Source organism: Ixodes scapularis, unplaced genomic scaffold (assembly GCF_016920785.2).
Source record: "Ixodes scapularis isolate PalLabHiFi unplaced genomic scaffold, ASM1692078v2 PGA_scaffold4__175_contigs__length_147842914, whole genome shotgun sequence".
In the NCBI taxonomy this organism is placed as follows: domain Eukaryota; kingdom Metazoa; phylum Arthropoda; class Arachnida; order Ixodida; family Ixodidae; genus Ixodes; species Ixodes scapularis.
The window spans coordinates 14,464,307-14,490,217 of record NW_024609879.1 but is presented as its reverse complement, the minus strand read 5'-3'; the positions used below and the strand labels follow the sequence as shown (position 1 = coordinate 14,490,217).

General features: G+C 46.1%; 1 long non-coding RNA gene across 1 annotated transcript; it reads left to right on the top strand.

Annotated features, from left to right (window-relative positions):
* Positions 1 to 6,314: 6,314 nt before the first annotated feature.
* LOC121837549 lies at positions 6,315 to 16,782 on the top strand. The gene is made up of 3 exons (XR_006078187.1): positions 6,315 to 6,430; positions 12,909 to 13,052; positions 16,617 to 16,782. It is a non-coding gene; the product is annotated as an uncharacterized LOC121837549 (long non-coding RNA).
* The last annotated feature ends 9,129 nt before the right edge of the window (positions 16,783 to 25,911 follow it).

Genomic DNA, 25,911 nt, shown 5'->3' with positions numbered 1-25,911 from the left:
TTGGCGTTCCGCACGGGTTCGGTTGTTTCGTATTGTTTGGCTAACTCTTTACGGTATTCTTTATTTCTGCTGTTTCACATATTATTTATCGCACTAATTCGTTGTCAAATGCTTTGCTTGAGACGTGCATATTCGGGCAGGACGCCACAGTACACATCGCGACACTGCTAGCGCGAAAAAGACATTGGCGCTTTCTCGCATTTACTTCGAAAGAGTATTAGTGAGGACGAACTTTTATCACCCGCATTATAGACCCGAATGAACTTTTTCCCCAGCAATTAAAATTAGAACTTTGCTGAGATCCTTTGGTTTCTCATAGAAAAACCGGCGATCGCATGTTCGCGCTAACAATGTTGCGTTCTGAATAGGCGGGAAATCCATCCCCCAGAAAAAAGTTCGGGAAGTCTCTTGAAAGAGACGTCCCAAACGTGTGTAATCCCCTGGATAACGTAGGATAAGCATGCTGATGGCGTGATACCTAAACAAATGTGTGCTTTTGTGACCCTATAATTTCGCTGTCACTGTAGTTGTGATCAATGAATTCCGTGGTTGAAGCGCACTACCCTAATGAATTGTTTTAACGTTTGGGAAAACAAAATGGGGCTTACAAAACGGATTATATCTTCTACTTCCGTAGGCTGCATGGAGGTGTCACTGTCGACTCTCGCAACTACTTCCACGGGCTATCGAAGGAATTTCCAGCACTAGCCTTTATCGTGTTTGCTGTTACTACGTAGGGTCTTCGAACGGGACTGTGCGAATAGTTAGAAAAATGTATCCACTCACCAGCTCTGGTAGTAACCACAGTAGATAAATTCTTATTTATCCACTGAGCACCAGCTATATTGATATGTGCGGGCACCAGGACAGACAGATAATTTTTTAATTATACACTGGGCGCCAGCGCACAGACCCAAGGATTCCGGAGGCGATGGTACTTGTTTTTCCCCAAAAGCTCGGGAGAGGGAGGCTCCCGAGCTCCCCCGTAGTCGGCGCCTATGGCGTTTTGTACCTCTACATTCTCCAACGTGAGGTCATGATCTTGATGAGCTTCGACATCTTCAGGATAAATGACTCAGTATCTTCCGCTGGGCCATAAGACCCTTCAATTTTTTTGCGGTAAAAAAAGAGGCATCTTAGCACCTCTTCATTGAAGAGACGGAGTGCTGTGCCAACCCACATCTTTTTAAAGCCGTTAGGGAAAAAAAATAATTAGCTGATGTGAGGCCATAATCTTTAACGTCACATTTTCAGAGTCACTTCTCCAAGCCTTTCTAATGCAGTCAGCGTGCACAGGACCCTTCGGTGTGTCCAAACCAGTGTCTATAAAACCGATTTATCAGATACTTTAGACTATAGTGAAAAAAGTCTGAAAAAAAAAATGTAGAGGACGACTGTCATGACTGCCTGCATTACATGAAGCAGAGTCTCCCTGTCACTCCTTTTAATGTTGCGGGATCACGACTCACGCCGATCGAACGCGAGAGGGGCACGAAAAAGGGAACGGGCTTTTTTGCAGGACCGGTAGCCACTGTTGCAACCCGGCACGGGCCCCAGGAATTGATGTTAGGGAGGGAGGGGGGGGGGGGGGGGGGGGGGTTCGGGGGGCATTGAGAATATAAGAGTCGTTGCGAATTAAAGGGGTGCTTTCCGAAAAACAAGGGGGAGTACACCCCCGTAGAGGGGTGCAGGGAAATCACTGTCCCGACACAAAACACGTCCCGTCTCTCTCGTCCCGCCGTTTTTCCGTCATTGCACGCGTTGTCTACATCCCGCTGAACGGCACCGATCACAGTCCATTTCACTCAACCATAAAAAAAAAAAAAAAAAAAAAAAAAACTGCAGCAAAACTAGGCGACGACGCGAACCACGCGATCACAAGCAGTACGACCACACGGCAATCCGAGCGGGGAGGAGCACGCCTGTTACCCGCAGCGCCCCCTGGCGTCCTTGCGCGCCGTCATCGCTGCGCCGACCTCCTCCCTCCGTTGCTTCTCGGCGCGGACGACACACTGCCCAGTTCTAGTCATAGAGTTATTATAATATACGCTAGAGGTTCAAGTGGCGCTAGTGTGCTGACGCAAATTGAAGCAGACAGCAACCAGTCCAAAAGTGACTTCCGGTAATGCATTTCTATGGGAAAAAGTGAGTGCATTTTCTCCCTGCGCTTGATCATAAGAGCAAATATCCCAAATAATTCGTACGTACTAGGTAGTTTGGAACATTTCTCAGTCAGGCCGACGAAAGAATTGGTCAGTTACGGCGTTTTTCTTTCGAATTCATCGCATTAAAAACGGTGCTTTCACGGCTTCGTACGTGTATTTATGTGCACTGTCGGACACTGTTAGCGCGAACGCGGCGTCGGCGATTTCCAGCATGGGGGATATTACATGCCAAACGAACGGAGGACATCTGGAAAATCAAGAGCGGCGGCAAAAACTACGCAGTAACACTGGATCAGTAATTCGCAGTGCATGTACGATCAAAATAAATTGAAGGCCACGTAATCAATTCCGATTTTAAATAAGTAAGTACCGCTTTATTCTTTCTGCCCTGAGCGAAGCTGCTTGTTCTACGTTCAAAATATCACCTGCGCGCTCGATATCTTTGAGAACAAGTGCGCGATAAAAGCTGCCCGGCAGAGAAAACAATACGAAGAGACACCTTTCATAGCCCACGGACTTTATTCTCTACGTTTTGAATGTGTTTATCTGCTCATGCACGACGGGGTCATTTTCATATAGTGACAGGACTTGCATATTATCAATGTATAAGCGTCACCGGAATGCTGGCGAGCATTGAACACACTCTATATTCCTTTCGATTGTAATTTTGCTTTGAATCGTCGCTTGTTTTTACACACCTGCTGCGGAACACACGTTTGGGACTGAAATGTAGCGAAGTACAACGTCGTTCACAGATGAAGAAAAATGCGCTAACTGAAGCAATTACACTTTCACAGTGTTAATCAAGGTACATACTATTCGGTACGACCCAAATAACCAAAGTGTTCCGTGTTATTTTCCGGCGAAGAGGAAAAATGCATGCGCGTTTTTTTGCGGTGCTCCTGTGCGAATGCACAGGAGCACCGCAAAAGTAGACTGGTTGCTGTCTGCTTCAATTTGCGCCACGGAAGTTGCATAGACACTAGCGCCAGTTGAACCTCTAGCGTACATTATAATAACTCTATGGTTCTAGTACACCATAGCGGAGGGGCGCGGAGCGACCTGGACCGGCTGGTTCCCGGTTTTCCCGCTTGGCGGCGTCCGTTTTGCTGGAGTCGCGAATACGTCTCGGGCTTGCGCTAAAGCTTCGAGATCTGACCGTTTAGGTTAGTTTAGAGGCCACAAATGACGCTCTCGGGACCAGAAAACATGTAATAACGAAACGAAACCGTGCCACTCTCCTCCCTGGCCAACTAGTTCCTAGAGTGCAACGCGTGCCGTGTTGCATGCAGGGCTTTATGGAAGTAGCTAATTTATTACATAGATTTTTATTTCGTTCCTTGGGGAGATCACCGAATGGTAGCTCGAAACATCGTTATCAGAGTGTGTGTGATGCAGGAAAAGAAAGCTTCAATGAATACACTTCATAGAGAGCGCTTGCTACCGCCCAATTTGAAAGATCGGTTTATAAGCGTTTTTTACTCCATTTGTTCGCGCTTAACAAACATGGCACCCAAGGTATGGTGCCTCGATCGCGTCTTTGACTGGTGTGTTTAGCGCCCTATCCCGCCCATACATCAGAAGTGGTCCCAATGGGCGCGTTCAGTAGCGCCTCCCTTGCCTCCGAACGGAGTGATTCGAGTCGGAGTCATCGGAGCGCCTACTGAACGGCAAAAAAACCCGCTGCTCCAAACCTGCTTCTACGCAATTTCCGCTTCCTCCCCTGTGCCAGACGGTCTCCGAACTGGAAGCAGACGATGGCGAGCACGATCGCTTTTATTTGACGCCAGTATTGAAGTCTTTACAAGGTCGTTGCAGAAAAAACGTGTGATTGTACACATCAGCGCTGCTGTTCGAAGCGATGCAACGCGATCGAGCCCTTCGCTTGGCGGTGCAAAGGCAGCTACTGTTATAAAAGCCGACAAAAAACGTCGTCAGCACACGTAAAATATAGAGCTCGGCGAATCTACGCCGCCGGTTGCGATACTTTTATACGGCCATACGTTTGTTCTGCCCTTCGTAACGAACTCGTATGCACACGGGAAGTTCGGCCGCGCTCGGCGTTCAAGGTTTTGTCGGCCGAAGCGAGCCTCAGCCAACGTGCACCCCGATTTAGCTACGCAAACAAAACATTGATCGGTATCATGCTCTGCGTGAGTGTCCAACCGGCTTCCAAAGTCGCGGTCATACCCTGCCTTGCTCTGTTGAGCGCGGACAGGACTATCGTCAATATTACCGAGTTTCCGTACAACGGCGATCAAGACACGGCGTCAAATGAACGTTTACGTTGTTTATTAGCATATTCAAACCAAGCAAAATACGGTCTAATGCATTTTCCGAAAAGAGCCTTACCTCAAAAAGAAATTCGGACGCGTTATTCGTCTTACCTTGAGCACTTTTCATTAACAAAAGCGAGCAAACCGCACACCCGCGGCAGAACCGAAGCAGCTTATCCCGCCATTTTGTTTGTTTTTTTCTCTTTTAGCGCCGGAAATCGTCACCAGTCAGGAAATGACGTCATTTTAGCTCCTTTGACTCTACGTGCACCGTCTCCGGACTCGGTGCTTCGGAGCTTGACTCCGAAGCCCCGGAGTTACGTGCACCGGAAGTGACTTTTGGCCGTCCAGTGGAAGGAGTCAATGGGCGCGTTAAGTTAACGCGCTCGAGCGCGCTCCAGCGGTCAGAGTGCACTCGAGCTAAACTAAACGACATCGTCTCACTTCCGGTGCACGGTGGCGGAGCGCGCTCCGCGAGCTCCGTCGTCGGAGATGGTGCGCGAGAGCTCGAACAGGTTGGTTTCCGGTGTAATGACGACGTTTCCGCTCTCGCGGCCAGTCTCGCGGTTACTCGAGGTGGTTTCACCAAGTTTCACGCGGTGGTCTCGCACGGGACGGAAGAAACATCAAAACCCCAAGCGTTTTGGGCTCCGAACCGGGCCGCCGGGGCACTCTGGACCAGAGGCGTCGGGTGTGCGCAATCCCCGGCGAACGAGTTTGCTTCCGAACGCTCCGAGGATGCCACTGTGCTCGCCTCGCCAAACCTCGCCGACCGCGACCGCACCAACCGAACCCCGCGGCCGAAAGGCTCCGGCCTAGCCAGGAACGGCACCGAGGTAGGCCCGGTCGTGGGTAGGAGCTGCTCGTTCTGCGCTACCATGCAGTGCTCGAAGCTCTCGGCGTCGTTCGTGCTTTCGCCGAAGCCTTTAGGGACTCCCTCGGACGCGCAAGTCGCGCCTGCTTGGATGCATGGATACTTCGACGGCGATCGCTTGGCAGCTCGTGCAATCGTTCCGTCATCGTGGAATATACAAAAATAAAAAAAAGCATGGTGCTGGTGTAGAAAGGTATGCCTACATCCTTCAAATGCTTGTCGAAGTTCTTCATGTACCTTCAGGCGAGTCAATGAATTCGGCCATTCAGCCGTCATTCTTTAAGGCTTTTGGGAATTCAGAAGGCGTTCGGCGTACCTTTAATCGCCGCACCAACAGCGTGCAGCAAAAATACAAGCTCTTGCTGTTGCCGCCGTCTCCGCGCACTTATTTCATCGAACTCGTCGTCGAAGAAACACTTTTTCGACGTTTCGATATACTGCAGTTTCGACGAGACGGGAGCCATGTTTACGCGCGCCAGAAAGCCGGAACCGGAAAAGTTAAAAAAATAGGCGTCAGATGGCGCCTCGGTACTAAAGTGCGCCGTTAACCTACGCTCCGAACCCGCGCGCTCGAGCGCAGATGTCCGGAGTCCGGAGCTCACTAACTTAACGCGCCCAGTGACTCCTTCCACTGGACGTAGAAATGCTGGCGAAAAGCACGAGCGAACGCGAGTGTCGCTGTCGTCACGGCGTCGCTTTAGGCGTCCCAACTTCCGGCTCCCCTGGCTTCCGTGAACTGTCACAATGGAAAGCGACCTGCAGCAGAACAGGCGTCTGCTATTTTTACCACAACTGTTGAGACGCCGCCAGGGTCGCAACCGGCGACAGCATGACACTTTTATGACGTCATCAGGCGGAAATCGAGGGACCACTTTTTCGGCCGCGGTAAACACACCAGTCGGAGACGCGTTCCAGGCACCATACCCAAGGTAAACACAAAGTGGCTGTGTTTTGGGCGGTAGGTTCGTAGCATAGAGCACTGGCATAGAGTTGTGGGTCCTCGTTTTCGAGAGACGTGCTTCTGGTGTGGCGGAGCGTTATCCTGATCGTCTTGATACCAACGAAATCGGGTTAGGTCAAGACATGGTGCACCGGCGGTAAACAGGAGGCTCCAGGTACGAGATTGCACGTGTTTGTTTTGGGCCGCAGTTTTGGCACTGCCCAACATTACCGTTGGGCTTGTGGACGAATGTTAAATGACGGGTGTTGCAAAACGAAGCTCGTAGCTTTGGATGGAGTCTCCGCTGTGTGAGCAATGAGCGGTTTGAATGCGCAGCTTTATTGAGAAGAGACCGATTGGCGATCGTGACCTCTAGTGTTATCCTAAGTGCAAATATAGAATAGGTACTCGTTTTTAAAATTTCACCTTGATTGCACGCAAGTTGCGCACGCGTCTGGACTTTTCATTTACAATCTCCTTCGTCGTAGAGTCTTCTCTTCACACGCAGCTGCCACTGCGACTGCGATGCGCCCCGTTCTGTCGTCCTCAATTAAAACACCCTTCCTGCCTTCTCGTGGCTCAAACTTCTTTGTTGGAATTGTTGATTCTACGTCTTCCTTGCAGTGTCTGACTACTTGAGCGGCCTCAACGAAATTAACGAGGCTCTTTGCACAAAACTCGGCGTGAATGATGTAACATGTGGCGATTCATTCCGTGTGAACGCCGCAGAATGGACACTAAAGCCTGATTCACATGGTGTGAGGTTCTGCTCGCGATTTTCAGTCATGCCGTCGCTTGGGCTCCAAGGCCTGAACTGTAGCTGAGATGTCGATGTCGATACTGAAAATCGCAAGCAGAATCGGACCGAGTGGATCAGGCAGAACAAGTCGGTGATGGCCACTGGTAACAATTATCAACATCTCCTTATATCTACTGTTTACACCGAGCCTACTTACCCGAAGCAACCTTTAAACTTAATCGTCTTCTGAGGTCTGCACTTCTTATCACAATTACCAGGTCTATGTTTGGTCTACGGGCCGCTGTCGTTTGAACGAGCAGACGACAAGCAGAAACGTTTTAGAGAGCAGATGGCAGCGATCAGGCGACCATTTGAACGTGATGACACACTGAACGTAGTCTGCAGGTGGTCCGTGTAACTTGGCGGTTTTCCCGCGTTCATGTTGGAACAAAACACAAATCTGACGACCACAAGTATCCATGAATTCAATCCAGAGTGCTTTCCGCCCAAGCAATCGTGGTTGGACGGCGTCTGTTTTTCCTTTTTCACGACCCCTGTTCACGTTCTCGGACGAACCGAGCAGGCAGAAAACGCGTGAAAACTGACCTTCAAACCTTTCCTGATAAAGCCCCAGTTGCGGCGTTTTGACAAGAAGGCAGTTTTTTGTCCGTTTTTTTCCCAAGTAACACAGTAATGCACGCACCCCATGGCAGCTTCCGCCCACAGACCCAGACCGGAAGTGCGCCCGACGCGCCACCACCGCGCCGTGACGTAAGAGAGATGAGTTTGTGTATAGAACAACGTGCGCAGTTTTAGCGCACGTCATTGCTAAATTGAGCAATTGCGTTGGCGCACGCTATGCAAGAGAGTTTTGGAATAACATTCCTCTGCCACGACGAAAAGCTGAACCATTTGCACTTGCAACGGCACCAATATACAGTAAAAATGTTATTGGTAGTGTCTATTCTCCCGGTAGCCAGGAGAATAATTCCCCCGAAATTCTACCGACCGTTGCCTCCCATTGGCGGCGGCAATCAGTTCATCGAACGTTTCAACGGGTCAGCTCATGGACTCGTGATGTATCATTGACAAACTGTCATCACCAGCTCAGATTAGCTAATACTTCGCAGCGCACAGCAGACAACACACCATCAAAACAGATACACACAAAGAAACAACACTCACGCAGCGCTGACTGTCAACTCTCGGATATATTAATCTTCGTTCTTATCTTTCACCCTTACGCACTAAAAAAGAAATAAATGTTAACCAAGGAAGAACAGCGAAAGAAAAATAAAAATAAAAAGAAAGGGGAAAGATTAATATAGGAAAGAAAGATGGAAAGAAATGGAAGAAAATAAGATCTAGTCCTACTACAGTAAAATTACTGAGGAGGTTTTCCTAAATAATATAACTCTTTTCTTGATAAGCTAATCGACGGGGTACTAACACATACTCCGTCTAGCAGGTCTATGCTCGCGGCTTCGATGATTTCTCGAGTTAGTTTGTTGTTGCTTCGTCCCAGTACTGTGCAGTTGCCCAGAAGGGGGGAACATCCACAATCTCTACAATGAATGCCCAGATGGCCTGAGTTAGCGTTAATGGCGTTGCAGTTATGTTCCCGGAGCCTGTCATTGAGACAGCGCCCCGTCTGCCCAACGTAACGCTTCCCGCACGTAAGAGGGAACGAATATATCACTCCCTCTGCACTCCCTCTTACGTGCGGGAAGCGTTACGTTGGGCAGACGGGGCGCTGTCTCAATGACAGGCTCCGGGAACATAACTGCAACGCCATTAACGCTAACTCAGGCCATCTGGGCATTCATTGTAGAGATTGTGGATGTTCCCCCCTTCTGGGCAACTGCACAGTACTGGGACGAAGCAACAACAAACTAACTCGAGAAATCATCGAAGCCGCGAGCATAGACCTGCTAGACGGAGTATGTGTTAGTACCCCGTCGATTAGCTTATCAAGAAAAGAGTTATATTATTTAGGAAAACCTCCTCAGTAATTTTACTGTAGTAGGACTAGATCTTATTTTCTTCCATTTCTTTCCATCTTTCTTTCCTATATTAATCTTTCCCCTTTCTTTTTATTTTTATTTTTCTTTCGCTGTTCTTCCTTGGTTAACATTTATTTCTTTTTTAGTGCGTAAGGGTGAAAGATAAGAACGAAGATTAATATATCCGAGAGTTGACAGTCAGCGCTGCGTGAGTGTTGTTTCTTTGTGTGTATCTGTTTTGATGGTGTGTTGTCTGTTGTGCGCTGCGAAGTATTAGCATGTTTAACCAACTCGCCCAAGCTGAAGTATTGATCAGATTAGCTTTTTTTTCTGCTATGAGCCACCCCAGACTTGTTGCGAGGTGGTGTGTTTGGGGTGGGCCAGCTGGGTTATAATTTTTGTAATGAGCTGCCACAGACTGTCGCCGCGGAGTGGTGTGAACTAGAGTAGCTATACAGAAACCGAGGTCTGTTACGTAACGACGCGGTGGTGGCGCGTTTGGCTCGCTTCCGGTCTGGGGCTGTGGGCGGAAGTCACCTTGTAGGACGTGCATTCCTGCATTGTTTTTGAAGAAACCAGACAAAAACCCCCCTTCTCGTCAAAACGCCGCGACTAGGACTGTGCCAAAAGAATCGGGAAAGGTTTGAAGGTTTGTTTTCATGTGTTTTATGCCTGCTTGGTTCGTCCAAGAACAGTGATAGACACCATGAAAAAGGAAAACCAGACAACGTTGGTCCACGATTGCTTGTGCGGGAACCAGTTTGGGTTGAATTCACGGGTGCTTTTAGTCGTCAGATTTATTTGTTTTATTCCAACATGAACGCGGGGAAACCGCATAATTGTATGGACCATCTGCGGACTACGTTCAGTGCGTCTTCAAGTTCAAACGGCCGCCTGATTGTTCGAACTGTCGTCTGCTCTCAAACGTTTCTACTTGTTTTAAAAGTCTTTTAAGTTTGAAGGTTGGTTAGAATAAATAGGCTCAGTGTAAAAAGTAGATACAAACATACGTTGTTAATTTTTACCAGTGGCCATCACCGACTTGTTATGCCTGATTTACTTGGTCTGATTTTGCTCGCGATTTTCAGTATCGTCGTCGACCACCTCAGCTGCTGCGGTTCACGCTTTTGCAGCCCAAGCTATGTCGTGACTGAAAATAGCGAGCAGAACCTCATCATGCGAATCGGGCTTTAGCGTCCATTTTGCGGCGTCCATGCTGCATGTCACATTATTCACACAAAGTTTTGCGGTGTAACGAGCCTCCCTAATTTCGCTGAGGCTGTTAGAAAAAATAAAATCGTAAAATCAACTATTCCAATGCGGAAAAGAGCACAGGGACTCACAGCGACGCCGACAACATCGCATTTCAATGGTTTGTTTATGTGTGACGGCGAGCCCTTTGCCCACATTTCATCGTGCATGTGTACCATGGCGCCGGTGGCATCCACTAGGAGCACTACAGCTTGTTTGTAAACATAAGTTGGTTCACATGCTTCCCATTAATACACACGCGATGAAATTCGGATGACGAGTTTCAATCAAATGTTAGTGTTGACCAATTGTGTGTCCACAAGACTTGTGGCCACGAAACGTGCATCCACATAAAGCTGTCCATGAAACGTGTTTCCACGAAATTTTGGGAGAATAAGAGTGAGTGTTCAACAATGGGAGGCAACTGCCGGTAGAATTTGGAGAAATTATTCTGCCGGCTACCGGGAGACTAGGCAATGAATACCATTTTTATTTCCCAAACAAAATGCTGTAACTTGATAAAAAAAAAGAAAGAAAAAATTTATTGGCCTTGAGTGACATTTCAGATCTGTTGAAATACGACGATGCGACGCGAGCAGTTGTGTCAACTCAAGTTGCCTTGGCAACAGGGGTCTTGGGTAGAAACTGAGGGAAAGAAGAGATTGCCAGATTTCGGGTAACTTTTTCAATCGCCTTTGTTTATTCCCACACATATTTTTGTCCTCATTACTTCCCATGCGGAGGACGGTACAGTGCACTACATGTCTGCCGTCTTCACAGACATGAAGACATCTTCACATACTCATAGCCGAGTTTTTTTTTTCATATTTGATGTTTCTATATCAAGCTAATCTCGCAAGAGCACCTTGCTGGTTACGTTTTCTTTTGAACCCAGAGTAGTACACTTTTTTTTTTATTGTTACATTTGGCTGCACTGTGCAGCTCGATAACAGCAATGGAGGTCATTGCAAGAAGGTCATTGATAGCCCAGCATCACTTAATAAGCTGAGTGGGCTATAAGGAACAAGAACAACTTTTTCTGATGACTTCACATATTTTTGTGTATATACTCTTATGCAAAGCAAAGGAGCATATACAAAATACTTTTTTTATTGAATAAATGAGCTATGCTCTAGAGAAAAGGCGAAACTGAATCTAAAGGGGACTGTAGATGTGCTAGAATTCCAACACTTGACTCCACAACATTCCGCACAAAAGCTAAATAAATTTTAAAATCCTCTGCAAGAGGTTTTGACAAAAACCTGGTGTCCCTCAGTAACAAAAGTATTGTGACAGGCGACTTTGTGATTGGCTGGATGAAAAGCAAAAAGAACAGAAGATACAAGGAAAACAAAAAAACCTTCGTCAGACATAAAATAGCACAAACAAGACAAGGACAAGAAGTATACAGGACAAGCACTAGCCCAACTAGCCTAACGACATACACTACTGAAAAAAAAAAAAAGAAAAACCTTCCTCTGCTTCAGTGGTGGAACTGCTGTGCCCTTTGTGCCGAACTGCACCAGAAAGAAAACCCTGCTACATGCTGCTCCGAAGGCTGTATTTATACACAATTTGCACCATCTCTGCGCCAAAAAGGGAGCTGTTCTCAAAAAGGAAACTGAAAGTGTCTGGCACATGGTATTCTTGACAATGCCACTGAAAATTAAGAAAGTAGTTTTTTTTTTTTGATGCCTAATTACTATGTATGAAGAGTAGGGCTGTGCGAATATTCAAATTATCAAATACTAGTTTCGAATTATATGATATTTGCTTCAAAATTAACTGCAGTATTCATGCTTTTCGAAGTGTTGATTGGGACGGATTAGACCTCTAAGTGCGCTTTTCCTCAAGCACCAATGCACTGTGGAGAAGTAATACCCTCGGAGCTGATACCCCGATCTTGCGACTCACTTCGTCGCAGCGCAGCCACGCACTTAGGTGAAAAACAAACCTTCAGAGTCGAATAACGCACACGCACACCTGGTGTAATAAAAAAAAAAAAGAAGAAAACATGATTGGTGATATTTATATCACAGTAAAATCTTCAAAATTTAACTGTGGCTTTTATGCAAGAGTGTGTGTTATGCAGCAATGTTTTAACAGCCTGTGTTCATTACTTGTGCTTGTTTTAATTCAGAATTGAATAAAATATTTTTATATAGCAAGAAGAGTTATAATTCCCCTCAATTAGGTATGGTGTGGCTTCTTTATATGTTTAACTTTATGTCAAATCTGTCATTTACTTGCCATCCCAATGTAGGCATTGGACTCTGAGGCCACAGTCTATGAATATAGCTAGATCAAATTTAACAGAGCTCATAAGTGGGTGATCAGAAGCTTAAGAACAACCTTTGCGAGTTCAGCTGAATTTTTGTTTAAGCATGGTGTAACAGTAGTGAAAGGCATGAATAAAAGCGCAGCAACTATTTAATATTCAATTCAAAACTATTCGGCCAAAACCACTATTCACATGAATTTGCTTCAATCCCAAAATGCACTGCTTTCAAACCACCACTGCTTTCAAACCTCCATCTCGTATTTGCGAGAGAACCATTTGTTTTGTCAGCATGCTTGATTCACAGTATTTTTATTTTTTTGCTGGCGATATTTCTCGCTCTGCACTGTTTTTTCACCAACCACTTTCTACTTAACTTCAGGACACTGTGAAAGGCTCTGCACTTGGAATGGTCAACGGGGACTGTCCAGTGTCAAGGACTTCTGCCTGAAAGCGTTGGGTGTTTGATATGCCGAGGAGAATCTGGCAGAGGGAAATGCATGGCGGATGCAGCTCATCCGACAAGGTAAGCAACGTTTAAGGGCTGTGGCCGTTGCCAGTTCCTGTCCCCCTTTGTGGAGATAATAGAAATACACCTACTACAGCATGAAAATATAGGCCGAAACTTTAATTCTGCTGCAGCAATATTTATGGGACATCCGAAAATGTTAGTCACTGTAGAGACTTTTTGTCATGAAATTGCCAAACAGCCATGAAAGATTACTTGTGGCGGTGCATGAACGAGCTTGAATTCCAGAAATCAGTCAATGTGCACTGCTCACACTTTCTGAAAGAAGTGGCATGAGGTGATCCTCGCAGTCAGATGGCAACTGTATCTTGACGTCGTCGTCATGGAAACCGGCAAAAGTTCTGATAATTTGTAAAGCGTCTGTTGCCCGGGACGTGACTGCTGTAGTAGGAGAAAGCTCAGGTCCGTTATCCTGGTCCTTCGAAGAATAGCCATTATTAATAATTTGAATGATATGTTAATCAGTCATCTTATATGAACGGTCACATCTTTGTCAGCATCATTGTTGGGGGCCTAGATGCCATCTGGCATAATTTCAACTTTCTGAAGGGCTCCCCTCAGCTACAACAATCTCTGCAGAAGGTGATTCAAATCCATCGCTGCCTCCAACCAAGCTAGTTTTGAAGTTATTAATGCATGGCGAGCAGGCATAGTTCAGTGCCCTGGCATCTTTTTAGTCCATGCTTTAGGTACCACATGTACACGGCCGTTGAGGTCTTCGTGCCCTGGCTTTTTCGACCTCTTGTGTTGCGCGGATGTCCTTTTAGCGAGTGCTATCACAATGCGCTCTTTCAATTTTAAGATTGTGGGCAACGAACTAGCTGAGATTTAAATGCAAAAAGCAATGCTCTTTCTAATAATAATAGAGATTTTGGCGTTTCAAGGCCTTGTCGTCGTCTCTCATAGTGCCCGGTGCGGTCGTCGTCTTTTAAAATGATTATTGTTTCTTTGCATTTGTTGCTGATGACATATTACTTAACGCACACCGTATGACACATCATAAACCTGACACGTAGGCACTTGGAAATGTCGCAGCTGACCGATTGATGTTATCTTTGGTGTTTTGAATCTGTTTTGTTTTGTTTTGAATGTATTTTAAATAGCTGAGATTCCAAAAGATGCAACATCTGCTTTCTTTTTTCACCTTGCTACTTTGAGGGATAATACATCAGTGATGCGATTGCTGCGCCAATTGCGCCAAACTGCACCAAGGGGCTAACCCTGCTACATCCTGCTACATTTTGCCAATATATGGGTAATCTGCGCCAAGCCTGCGCCACAGGACCAGTTTTGGTCGCGTTTCAAAACCGAAACTAAACTGAGTACCGTAATTGAGTATGCGTGAGCTAGGTGGTGCAAGCAGCCACCCGACACAAAGTACCCTGCATCAATCGTGACATTGTAACCCTGGAGCCAAGGAAAAGAAGGGACGTAGGACAGGCACAAAGCTCCAATGTCAGTATTGAACCAGCTCGCCTGCACCTTTGCTTTAGTTACATCAATTGTCCATCCGGTCTCGCATTGTTTTTCCCTCCGTCTCGTGAATCTCGTCTCGCATTATTTTTTAAACGATAGATGCGGGCGTGTGCGGATGCTGTGACGCTAACGTGCTGGGTACCAGCCATGCCGTCACACTGTGAAACGAAATTACATTTTTGCGCGGCGGGAGTTACTTTTTGAGCTGCTTTTAAACTGCACTCGCTTTTAAAAGCAACGGCCGTGGGAAAACTATATTTGGTCCTGCGTGCCAGTCCGCACGTCGCTACAAATATGGAGCTTCCTAAACTGAAACATAAGGACCGCCGCATATTCATCAACATTCCTGTTTTTGTTTAAAACATATGCTGCTACAAAAATCTCTTTTTAACTCGAAGACTGCTCTGCAGAAGTATTGATTACCTAGGTTTCTCTTGGTTGGCTTTCTTTCGAGAGGGACCTCGGCACATGAAAAATCTGTCGCGCAAGAAAGTTGGTGAAGAGAAGTGAGCTAAAGAAAAGAAGGCAATGTCTGCACGCTGAACCCGCACAGCGCGCTTGTTTATCTCAAGCTCAGTCGTTGCACAAAGCGCCCCAAGAACGTTTCGATTCCGACTCGCGATGTCCTGCATCGATGCGCTCAGTTCTTTTTTTCTGTATGTTTAGCTTGTACCTCGCCTGCCGGCCTCGCAAGCACGCGCCGCTGAACTGTTTTTTGTTGCATGCTGGGCAGTTACATTTTACATACATTTTTGGAGACCAGTTGGCGACGGAGTGGGGTGGCATGGTTTCGGTTTCAATCGAACAGCCGTCTCCGCTCGTGCGAAGAAGCACGTGCAGCTGCAAGCCTGCAGAAGTTACCCTGACATGCATGCGACCATGATTGCACGACAGAGGCACCAGCCAGGACGCTTGCAATCCACTTTTTTACGTTTACTTTTGACGAAAATCTGGCACGTCGGGAATGAGTAAAATGGTGGCAAGCGGTTTTTCAGAATTGCTCGGCAACGCCTACAGCACTGTACACTTGTGGGATGTCTCAATGTCTCTTTGGAGATATTGAAAGTGGACATTCATTTATAGCATAAGCCAAAGCGAAGCTTGCAGCAGCTTTGCAGAAAGTTTTGAAAAGCAACAAGTACCCGCTAGTTGTAATGCACCTTTTTCTTGTGTGCAATTTCACATTGCACTGCAGTATAGCTATGTGTTTCATCAGTCGGGGACTGCTTCCATTTATTATATTACTAGTCAACCTAATGCTGTGATATTTACTGCTAAGCTGGTCATTTTCAGATAAATCTTAATATGTGAAGTTTGGTTTTCATATAAATTTGAATATTTGAAGTTTGGTTCTTATTTATCTATAGTGGGTGCATATATATGTATCATTTAACTGAAGCATTGCAAAATGTGTCATGTCATTGACATTTCAGTTACATCTTGAAAGACTCCTAGGTGGTCGAACTTAACCATAATTCATTTATTTCGGCGAGCAAAGTGCCCTTCGTTTGTCCAGCACTTAAAACAAATATTTTTATTTTTCTAAGAATATCTGCTCCAAAAGCCACTTTTGGTGTTCCAAAATACGGTTTTAGCTGCTCCAAAAGCCGCTTTTGCTGCTCCAAAACACTGTTTTGACTGCTCCAAAAGATGCTCCAAAACGGCTTAGGCCAATCACATCACTGTACATGTTTTGTCAAAGAAAAAGATGCTTTTGCCTCTTGCACGGTGTGACCATGGTGTTGCATTTGCCGGCAATTTCTCGTTTGCTGTCACGCTTGAGGCAAAACTACTGGATGGCACTTCACTGTATCCACTTCACATAAACCCGTGTAAGGTTGCACATATAGTTTTTTCGAATTTGAAGGTCGATATGAGCATTGAAGAATGGAACTATCTTCAGTACAACACACTACCGTAAGGTACCGAGGGGGCCCCCACCCCGCTTTCACTGAAAATTGGGTTTATCTAGATATGGGCTGTTGTCCAATTAAATCAAGCGCTTAACATGTAATTTGCGGAATACCCAAGGAGATTTGCAGTCGAGCGCCAAACTCGCCAACTCTGAACGCCATTCTGTTGTAGGACCGTGTCATCGCCTGGATACCAAGGCAGACTACCACGTGCTGCTTCACTATTGGAAACCATCGGGTACACTAGCGACACCGGATCATCGATCCTTCCAAGAGGCCTGCCCACGTCCAGTCAAGCGGGATTTGTGGTCAAGTGTTGAACTCTACCTCTGAACATCATTCCGGTTTAGGTGAGTTGTGATCCATAGCTTCGTTGCTGTTAATTTTTTTTTCTTCGACTGCAAATTCTACATTGCAACTGTTTTATAGCTTTTTATTGCTATCTTTGTGTACTGTGTGAACAATGGGTGTGGATTTTTCTATGTATAGAGCGCGGGTTGCTATATCCTGCCTGAAAAATGCGGTGCGGAAAAGGAAGCAGCCCTGGAAGTTGGAAAGTAGTGCCTCATTTTTGTGCAAGGTACTCCCAAGATCTCACATTTGGCCAGTAATACTTTGCATCGCACAGTTGCTTACAGGTTGTGGTGACATTGAGGCCAACCCTCGGCCTGATGATATCAAACTTGACCAAATAGTACTTCAGAAGCTAAACACTGTTATCCCTGACAATGCAAGGCATAAAAATAAAAACACCTCGGATAATTAAACCAACTGACGTTGAGGATCGGACACTTAACAAACCGGGTTTCAAGACTAGAAGGTGTGGTAGGCAAAATGACAGAAATTTAAAATCAAATCAAGCACACAAATGATGTGGTTTCAAAAATAAAGGAAAAAATTTAAGCAGTACCTTTAAAACAGCAAAGATTAGATAGCTTGTACAGTGCCGTAGATGCTCTCAAAAATCGAATGAGAAGAAGCAACCTACTTATCAAAGGAATTCCTGAGGAAGGAAATGAGTCAGAGGTCTGCAGCAGGGCATATCGCGCAATGCTTTTTTTTTCAAACTGTTTGCAAATAAAAGTTGGTGATGTAGAACGAGCACATCGTATTAAGCGAAAATGAGAAGTTTTTCACAAGCCAATTATTGTCGAATTTCTCAACTTGAAAAGCAAGCAAAAAATACTTTATGGGGCATCTAAGCTAAGGTCAACTGACAGCCCCCGAGTTTAAATTTAGGAGGACTTCTCGCCAAAAATGCGGCTGATTCGAGAAAAACACTATGGGATTTTGGGAAGTCTGTGCATATTACAAACGACAGAATAAATTTGGTTTTTGATAAGCTCTTTGTTAACAGTCTTATGTGCATGTACAATGCCAGTAAAGTGATTGCTGCACCAAACTGTGCCAAGGGGCTAACCATGTTATATCCTGCTACATTTTGCCAACATATGGGTAATCTGTGCCAAGCCTGTGCCAAAGGACCAATTTCAGTGGCCTTTTGAAACCGAAACTGAGCTGAGTACCGTAGTTGAGCATGCGCGGCTAGGTGGCGCAAGCGGCTGCCTGACACAAAAAGTATATGTTCTTTGCTTCATTGTTCTGTCGACGATGGATGTTTCATCGCTGCCGGACGTCGCTTGTTGAAAAGCTTCCGGACGTCCAGCAATTTCGCTCACACCTGTGACTTTGCTGGCAGACCACCAAACCGCTCAGATGTTCGTAAAGATGAAAAGTAATTTAATAAAAAATTCAGGACTATCAATCAAGAAAGGTTTCAGAAATAGTATGGTGCCAGATATTGGCGCACTGGTTGCTGAAGTGTAAGTTAGGAGGGTGTTGCTGAGAAGTCCGTCTTTCTCCGTTCCCAGTTCCAGGCGCTCATTCTGCGGGCAAAGACCCTAGCGAACCTCTCAAAGCGAAGCATGCGACAACAAAAACCAAAGCAAACTACTGAAAGTGAGGCAAGCGACAGCAAAACCAAAGCAAGTGGCAAATGTGTTTTCCAAGAATATGCTACCAAGGTCCCGTTTCCTTGCACGTGGGGTCCGGGGAGCCACGGAAGGGTCACTGTGGTAAGGCGAGGCCATCCCCGTGCCCCGGTCATAATTCATAGGAACGGTTGCCACGTTCCAGATGGCCCCCCCTCTAGTTAGTGAGCAAATGACACCAGGCGCATCTTCGAGGAAAGCTCCTTGGTTCGAGCTACCGTATTTACTCGAATGTAACGCGACCACGATTGTAACGCGAAAAGTAACTTTTCACAGCGCGAAAAAAAAAGGGAACACGAATGTAACGCGAGTAAAGGGAGGGGAAAAAAAGTACCTTTATTTGTTGCACGTATAGTGGCCAACACCTGCCAGTTTTTAAAAATAAAATGAGTTTGCTCACTCATCGTCGCTTTCGCCATCGGTGATCAAGTGTCCCCGTCGCTTTCATCGCCGTCGTCATGGTCGAGCCCTCTTTGCTGCTTTCTTCCTCCCAGATGAAGTCGTCCTCCGTGCCATCCAGGTCATTCAATATAGAACACTTCTTAAACGCGCGAACCACCATGTCGTGCGAGAGGTTGTACCATGCGGCGAACACCCACTCGGCAATCTTCGCGGCGCTCGGTCGCTTTATCCTACCCAAAGGCGTCCAAGCCCGATCTTCACGCATCCAGTCTCCGTACAGCTGCCACATCCTCTCCTTAAAAGGCTTATTCAGACAGACGTCTAACGGCTGCAACACGGACGTCATACCTCCGGGAATAACTGCGTTCGAGTTTCCCCCATCATCTTCTTCACTTCGGGAGTCAGGTGACCGCGAAATGAGTCTAGAACCAGGATGGAGGCGGGGTGGAGGAGCGCACCTGGCCGTCGGCACTACACTGTCTTGACCCAGTCAAGCATAAGCCGAGTGTCCGTCCAACCTTTTTCTTGGCAGCGGACAATCACATTTCTGGGAAACAGCTCCTTCGGAATAGTTTTGTGCCGGAAAATGATGTATGGCGGCAACTTGTGCCCATCCGCCAAGCAGGCCAGCATCACGGTTAGCCGCGTCTTCCCGTTTCCTGTAGTCCTTATGCGAATTTGGGGGGCACCTGTTTCACTAACAGTCCTTGACATAGGCATGTCCAAGAAAACGGAAGTCTGGTCCGCATTGCCAATGTACCCCAACGGCATTTGCGACGAGCGGCGTAGGTCGATCACGTAGCGCTGAAACTCTAGTAGCTTCGCTTTGTAATCCGATGGTAGCTTCTGCCTTATTGATGTTGTTCGCCGGAGGAAGAATCCATTCCTTCGCATGAACTTTTGCACCCATCCACACGAAACCTTGAAATTCTCCCGAGGTATCCCCATCTCTCGAGCTATGTCTCGGGCTTTCCATTGTGTCAGCTCGACGCTGACCCCCAAGAGGCGGTTTCGCTGCTCAATTACTAACTTTGCCACTTTTTTTTTGAGTTCTGTGTGACGACCACAACGTGGTCCTCGGAAGCCTTTTCGGCCGGGTTCACACTTGAAGAGCGCTTCACGCTGGAGCCTCCACCCACGGATAGTCGATTCTGTCACATCTAGCCGTCGAGCCGCGGCAGAGTTTCCGATTTCCACGGCCATCATAATTGCACTTCTTTTGAAGAGGGCGTTGTACTGAGCTCGTTGCGTCGCCATTTGCTTGAGTTCAGTCGCGAAAGCACGTAGCAGCAGCTCACAAAACACGGGCAACACGGGCACATGGGTACGGTAACCCTAACAGAATGGGAAAACGTTGTGAACAGTGTTCCCAACTATTTTTTGCGGAAGTCCCTACAAACGTCCCTGAAAAACCCTACACGTCTCTACATCAGCACCGAAAGTCCCTATGCCCGTTCCTATGCAAAAAGAAAAAAAAAAACAAAAAAAAAAAAAAAACAGCTGCATACACGGCCTATGCACCACAGTAGGGCCCTTTACGTTGTAGTCTTCCTTGAAATTTAATTAATTAGAAATGGGGAATATTCTTTTCTTCCTGTTTTAGTGAGTAAATTAAGCTTCGTTCACCTAGTCCTTTCATTCTCTTTCAAATTCGTTTTGTGGTGGTAAATGTAACAAAAACAGACATCTTACGTGAACTGCACACCCTGTGCCTTTCAGTTTGCATTTTAGGATATCCATTGCTCCCATTTCCTTTTCCTGATTTTGCTCGATCATGCCTGCATTCTCGAAGTTTCAAGCGGCGCTTTGTGCAGTGTTGGACGAATGGCCGCTTTCGCGGGGCTTCAAATAGTGATTTTCCTATGCGAGAGTTGTGTGTAGGCCACTGGTGTAAATAATTTAGTGCAGAAGAGAGGACACTCCCCAAGCAGCACAATTCACCGGCTCAAGCTTGAGCCTGCTTGGGCAGCCGGGGAAAGTTTCCCTGGCCCAAGCACCGTTTTGCTCCAAGGGGCAAGCTAGCCCCAGCCTGGCTAGCCGGCCCGGCAGTTCAGTGGGGGTTCCTTGTACAGCCAAGCTTGGCTAAACGGTGTAAAACGAGCGTGGGCCAGGCTGGCAGTTCAGTGGTCAGCCAAGCTTGGCAAAACGGTCTAAATGCATCCTGGGCCACACTGGCAGTTCAGTGGTCAGTCAAGCTTGGCAAAACGGTGTAAATGCAGTGTGGGCCAGGGTGGGAGTTCTCTGGTCATTCAATCTTGGCTATACGGGGAATTTACAGACTTCTCCCAAGGAAGTCTATGTTGTCATTCAAAGGATGTTTTTTGTGGTATATGACATAGTCAAACATCTCCAGTTTTTGGTGCTGTGTGCAGAAAAAAACTGGTTGCTACCTTGTTCCGGATTTAGTGACCCACGATTAATGGAGCTGCTAAAGTAATTTTCTCAGAATACTTAAACAATAAAATGAAAGTTGCAAACATGCGCGAGCTGCTGTATTTATTGTGCAGTTGGCATGCAAATGAAGCTGCAAAATCAAGTCAAGTTTGATACAGTGGTTTTTTATTTCATGTTCAGTACATGGTGCTAGCTTATGCCAGAGTTCCACTACAGCGACAAGCAGAAACAAATGACGACAAGTATCAAACCCGAGTCTTTCCCGATTTGACAGGCTTTGTAGAATAAAGGAGGCTATGCTTAAACACAAGCATCATGCACGCGAGGGTATCTTTGGCAGGCTTAGAATCCCTCATGCTTATTTCACGAGCACCGAACGAATAAACGCCGCCTGCCAAAAGTACCACCACGGGCATGCTGAATGGGTTGGAGGCTTGTAGCTGTCGTTTGTTTCTGTTTGTCGCTCTCGTGTCCCACTAGAGCGACAAAGGTTGGTTGCTGGTCGAGTATCTGGTGCCTGGCAACTGCGCTTCAGAGCTAGTAGGTGGCTCTGCCGATTCGAGTACTAATGACAGCAGTTGTACACAGTTCACCCCATGGCCACTTCATGGCTGTGACGTAGAGCTGGATAGCAGCACCTGGAGAAGGAACAAGATAACCAGTGATGCATGTTTAGTAAATATGTTTCACATGAACTATAAATCATGCTCCTAATTAAATTATAACAGCAGAAAGGCCACCCAAAAGGTCTTGGTGGTATCTTCAGTCTCCTTCAATATAAAAGACGTACTAAAAGCGCGTGGCCGAGATGACCGTGGTCGGGGGCGCTATGTGCGCTCCACGAGATTCTGTTCTGCCTCGAGGAAAGGACGCTCACTCGGGGCTGAACTGGTCCTGAACTTGCGGACAGTTTTTGATTTAGGTTTAGACTAAGAGCGTGCTTTATCGGCATTGCGCCCACAGATATGATCATGGAGGCTCGAAGTAAGCATGCTCATTATTGTTTTTGTTATCAGTTGTTTCTGGTGTAAAATTTGAAAACAGGCACAAATATTAATGTTGCACCCGAGTCTCATATTTGAAAAATAAAATGTCTTGATGAGCGGATTTATTAATCAGAAGGATGGCATGGACCATGCACTTTAGAAGTGAAAATAATTGCCTTGACTCGGGCCAGTTTCTCTCGGACAGCCATTTCAGAATTAGTGGCTGTGACATAATGTGAATGAACTGCTCTCCACCGTGAACCCAAAAACTGATAAGTGTGCATTGCACTTTAGCTGAACACTAAGTGAGTTCCCCCTTGGGTAGGTTGGGATCTCCCAGAGCACACCAGTCACTGCCTCGGCCAGGCGCTCCCACTGGGTCTTTCATACTGCAGGAGAATACATAACGCAGGAACTACAGAACTTGACAGTGACAAACATGATTTCCCTCCATTTGTAGAATACTACTGTCAGTAAATGCAAAATAAAAGCCAGTTAGAGCACCTCAATGTGAACACCACATATAACATACAGTACTGTGGAAGGTTGCTCAGATCGTTTGAAAGCAGACTTTGAATTGCCGCAAGGGAATTCTTGATTCTCTTGATAGTAAAACCAAGCCATAAGTACAACTTCACTGTAAAGACAATGTTTTCTATCTGCTTTTCTTTAAATGCATAGAAGTACTTTTTGGTATTTATGTTACCTACCTCTAAAAAGACGAAGGACCAGTAAAAGGAAACACAGACACAGTTACGTACAAAACGAGCATGTTGGTAACAGTAACTAAACATGAGGAAGACACAGAGAAAGGGGGGGACAGACGGACAACTTCGTTGTCCGTCCCCCCTTTTTTTGCATCTTCCTCATGTTTAATCACAAACACAGCGCTGTCTTTCCTTTTACTCGTCAATCTTTTTTGCGCTGTTTTAACCCATTCAATATGACCACCAATCAACTCGCCCAACTTTACACCTTGCTACCTCTAAGGTTGCAATATAAAGTGGTCTCAACTTCCACTGACAGCCCTGAAGCTATAAACCCACAAAAAACCAAATTCCCTAGAAATTAAAACGACACAAAAGAAAATCAGATCAGAAAAACATTCAGTCTGACTTGATTATATTGAATCAATAAATACAATGAATGTGAGCAATATTTTTGTGAAATTGTATTATAAACTTTCAATGTAAAATGGGATGAGAGTCCCACTAAAGCAACCAAGAGGAACAACAACCGACCCCGACACGACTTAAATACATTCAGCATGCACACGAAGATACCTTTGGCAGGCTTCCCATTTTTCGAGGCTCATGAAAAAAGCACAAGTTATTGCAAGCCTGCCAAAAGATATCTTGGTATGCATGCTGCATGGTCTTGGGGCTTAAGATGGCAAGTTGGCTATTCATCACTGAATAATATGCCAAAAAAACACAGACACAACAAAGGAAGATCTGGACAGAACACTGCATAACCTTCAACTGAATGGTTCGTATAAAAAAACAGAAATACATATAGACCCTTTCAGGCAACATTTCATGGGTGCGCCGCCGCCACCTTGACGTCACGTGACCCTGCCGCCACAGCCGACCTTCAGTTTCTCGCAGTTCTCCGCGTTGTGTGCTGCACCGGCCACCACCGGAGCTTTGTTCTCGAGTTCTTTTACGTTCTGCGTTGAAATCGTGTGTTTGCTTTAGGTCCTTTCGATATTTCGGGCTTTCATTTAATCATTTGATACCGACATTTGAACATCGCTCTTGTATTTTCTTATTTATGGAATAGAATCGGACAGCGAATGGATCGACGATACAAGATTATGGCCTAGGCTTGTGGCCAGAGACCATTAAGTTCATCACATTTTGTTTTTATCGTTAATAAGGGCAGTCAACACCATTGCGACACATAAAAATTTCAACTGACGCTGTAAGGCTATCGCAGTCGTGCTTCTTGCTGCATGTGCGAACTTTAGACATTGTTTCTGTAAGTAAAAGCCGAACCGCATGTAAGTGCTCAAGCGAGCGGCGAGACGAGCAACGGCGACAACGATGAGAGTCAGCGACGAAGATTTCTCGCTGTCGCCCGTTGCATCGCTCGGTTTTTGGATTTCTAGAAAACGTCGCTCGTCGTTTTGGTCACTTGCGTGCGGTTTGCCTCGTCGCGCGACTGATCGAGCGAAAGCGAAGCGAGTCGCTTGTCTCGCTGCTCCCCAAATCGCTTTCATGCGGTTTTCTAGAAATCAAAAAGCCGAGCGCCGCGACGGGTGGCAGTGAGAAACTTTCGTTGCTGACTCGTCGTTGTCTCTCGTCTTGCTTGCTAAAGCGCTTACATGCGGTCCGGCTTTTATCTACGGAAACAATGTCTAAAAGCGCGCACATGCACCGAGAAGCACGACTGCGATAGCCTCACTGCCAAAAATTTGGGGGTTTTGCGTGCCAAACCAACGACGGGCATCTGGAGATAGCCTCACTGCGTCAGTTGATATTTTCATATGTCGCAATGGTGTTGACTGCCCTTTATTAGCGACAAAAACAAAAGAATGTGATGAACTTACATGTTCTCTGAAGCCTAGGCCATGATCTTGTATCGTGATCCATTCACTGTCCGATTCCATTCTATAAATAAGAAAATACATCTATATTGAAACTTAGGTATCAAATGAATAAATGAAAGCCTGAAATATCAAAAAGACCTAAAGAAAACACTCGACTTCAACGCGGAACGTAAAAGAACACGAAAACAAAGCTCTGGTGGTGACCGGTGCAGTACACAATGCGAAGCAACGGCGACAAAATGAAGGTCAGCTATGGCAGCCCGTTAAGCGCGCCGACTGGTGGCAGCTCGAGTAACTGACTCCCTAAAAGCATCTATACAGATAAAAACTGACACCTGCTGGCAAAACACTGTAAGGTCAAAATGCACTTCCTCAGAAACCAGTGCCACTAGTTCCACAGAGAGTGAAATTCTGTCAGACAATGACACTAGGGGTGCACCTCAGACAAGAGTTGTTACCCTGGTATTTTATCCAGAAGGTCACCTAGCAATTCACTGTGTCCCTTGTGAGTGCAAATCCAACTTAGAAAAAGACTAGTGTCATGGGCTGCTACAAGACAAAAGCAAAGAGGAAAATTCACAATGCCTTCTTGATGAAATCCTAGAATAACAACTCATGTGAGCCCACCCTCATTACTAATACATGACAAAGAATTCCACGGTCTGCAGAGCCAATGACGCTCGTTTCTGGGGGAGTGCGTTCGGACGACGCATCAGCCCACTTCACATGGCGCAATTTCGCTTGCAAATTTACACCTGTGATGTCAGGCACTGCAGCTTCCCCCATGCCTATATTTCGCTGCATGAGTGACGTCACAACAGCAAACTCCCAAGTAAAGTCACACCATGCGAATCAGGTTTACAGTGTTCACACAGCATGTGTTACTCCCTATCAGTAGATATATTTTTTTTACCAAAGTAAACTATTCAGTTAAAAGTTAAGACGTGTCCTGCCCAGATCTTCCTTCATTTCGTCTGTGTTTTTTGGCGTATTATCCAGTCTTGAGGCATATCAGTGTCAGGTGTTTCTCTTTGTCGCTCTAGTAGGACTTGGGCAGGGTGGGGAAACAGTCATGTCTCAATAATATGGATACTCTGCTATATAAAAACCGTTTTCGGGGACCAACCGGGTAAATACCTGCAT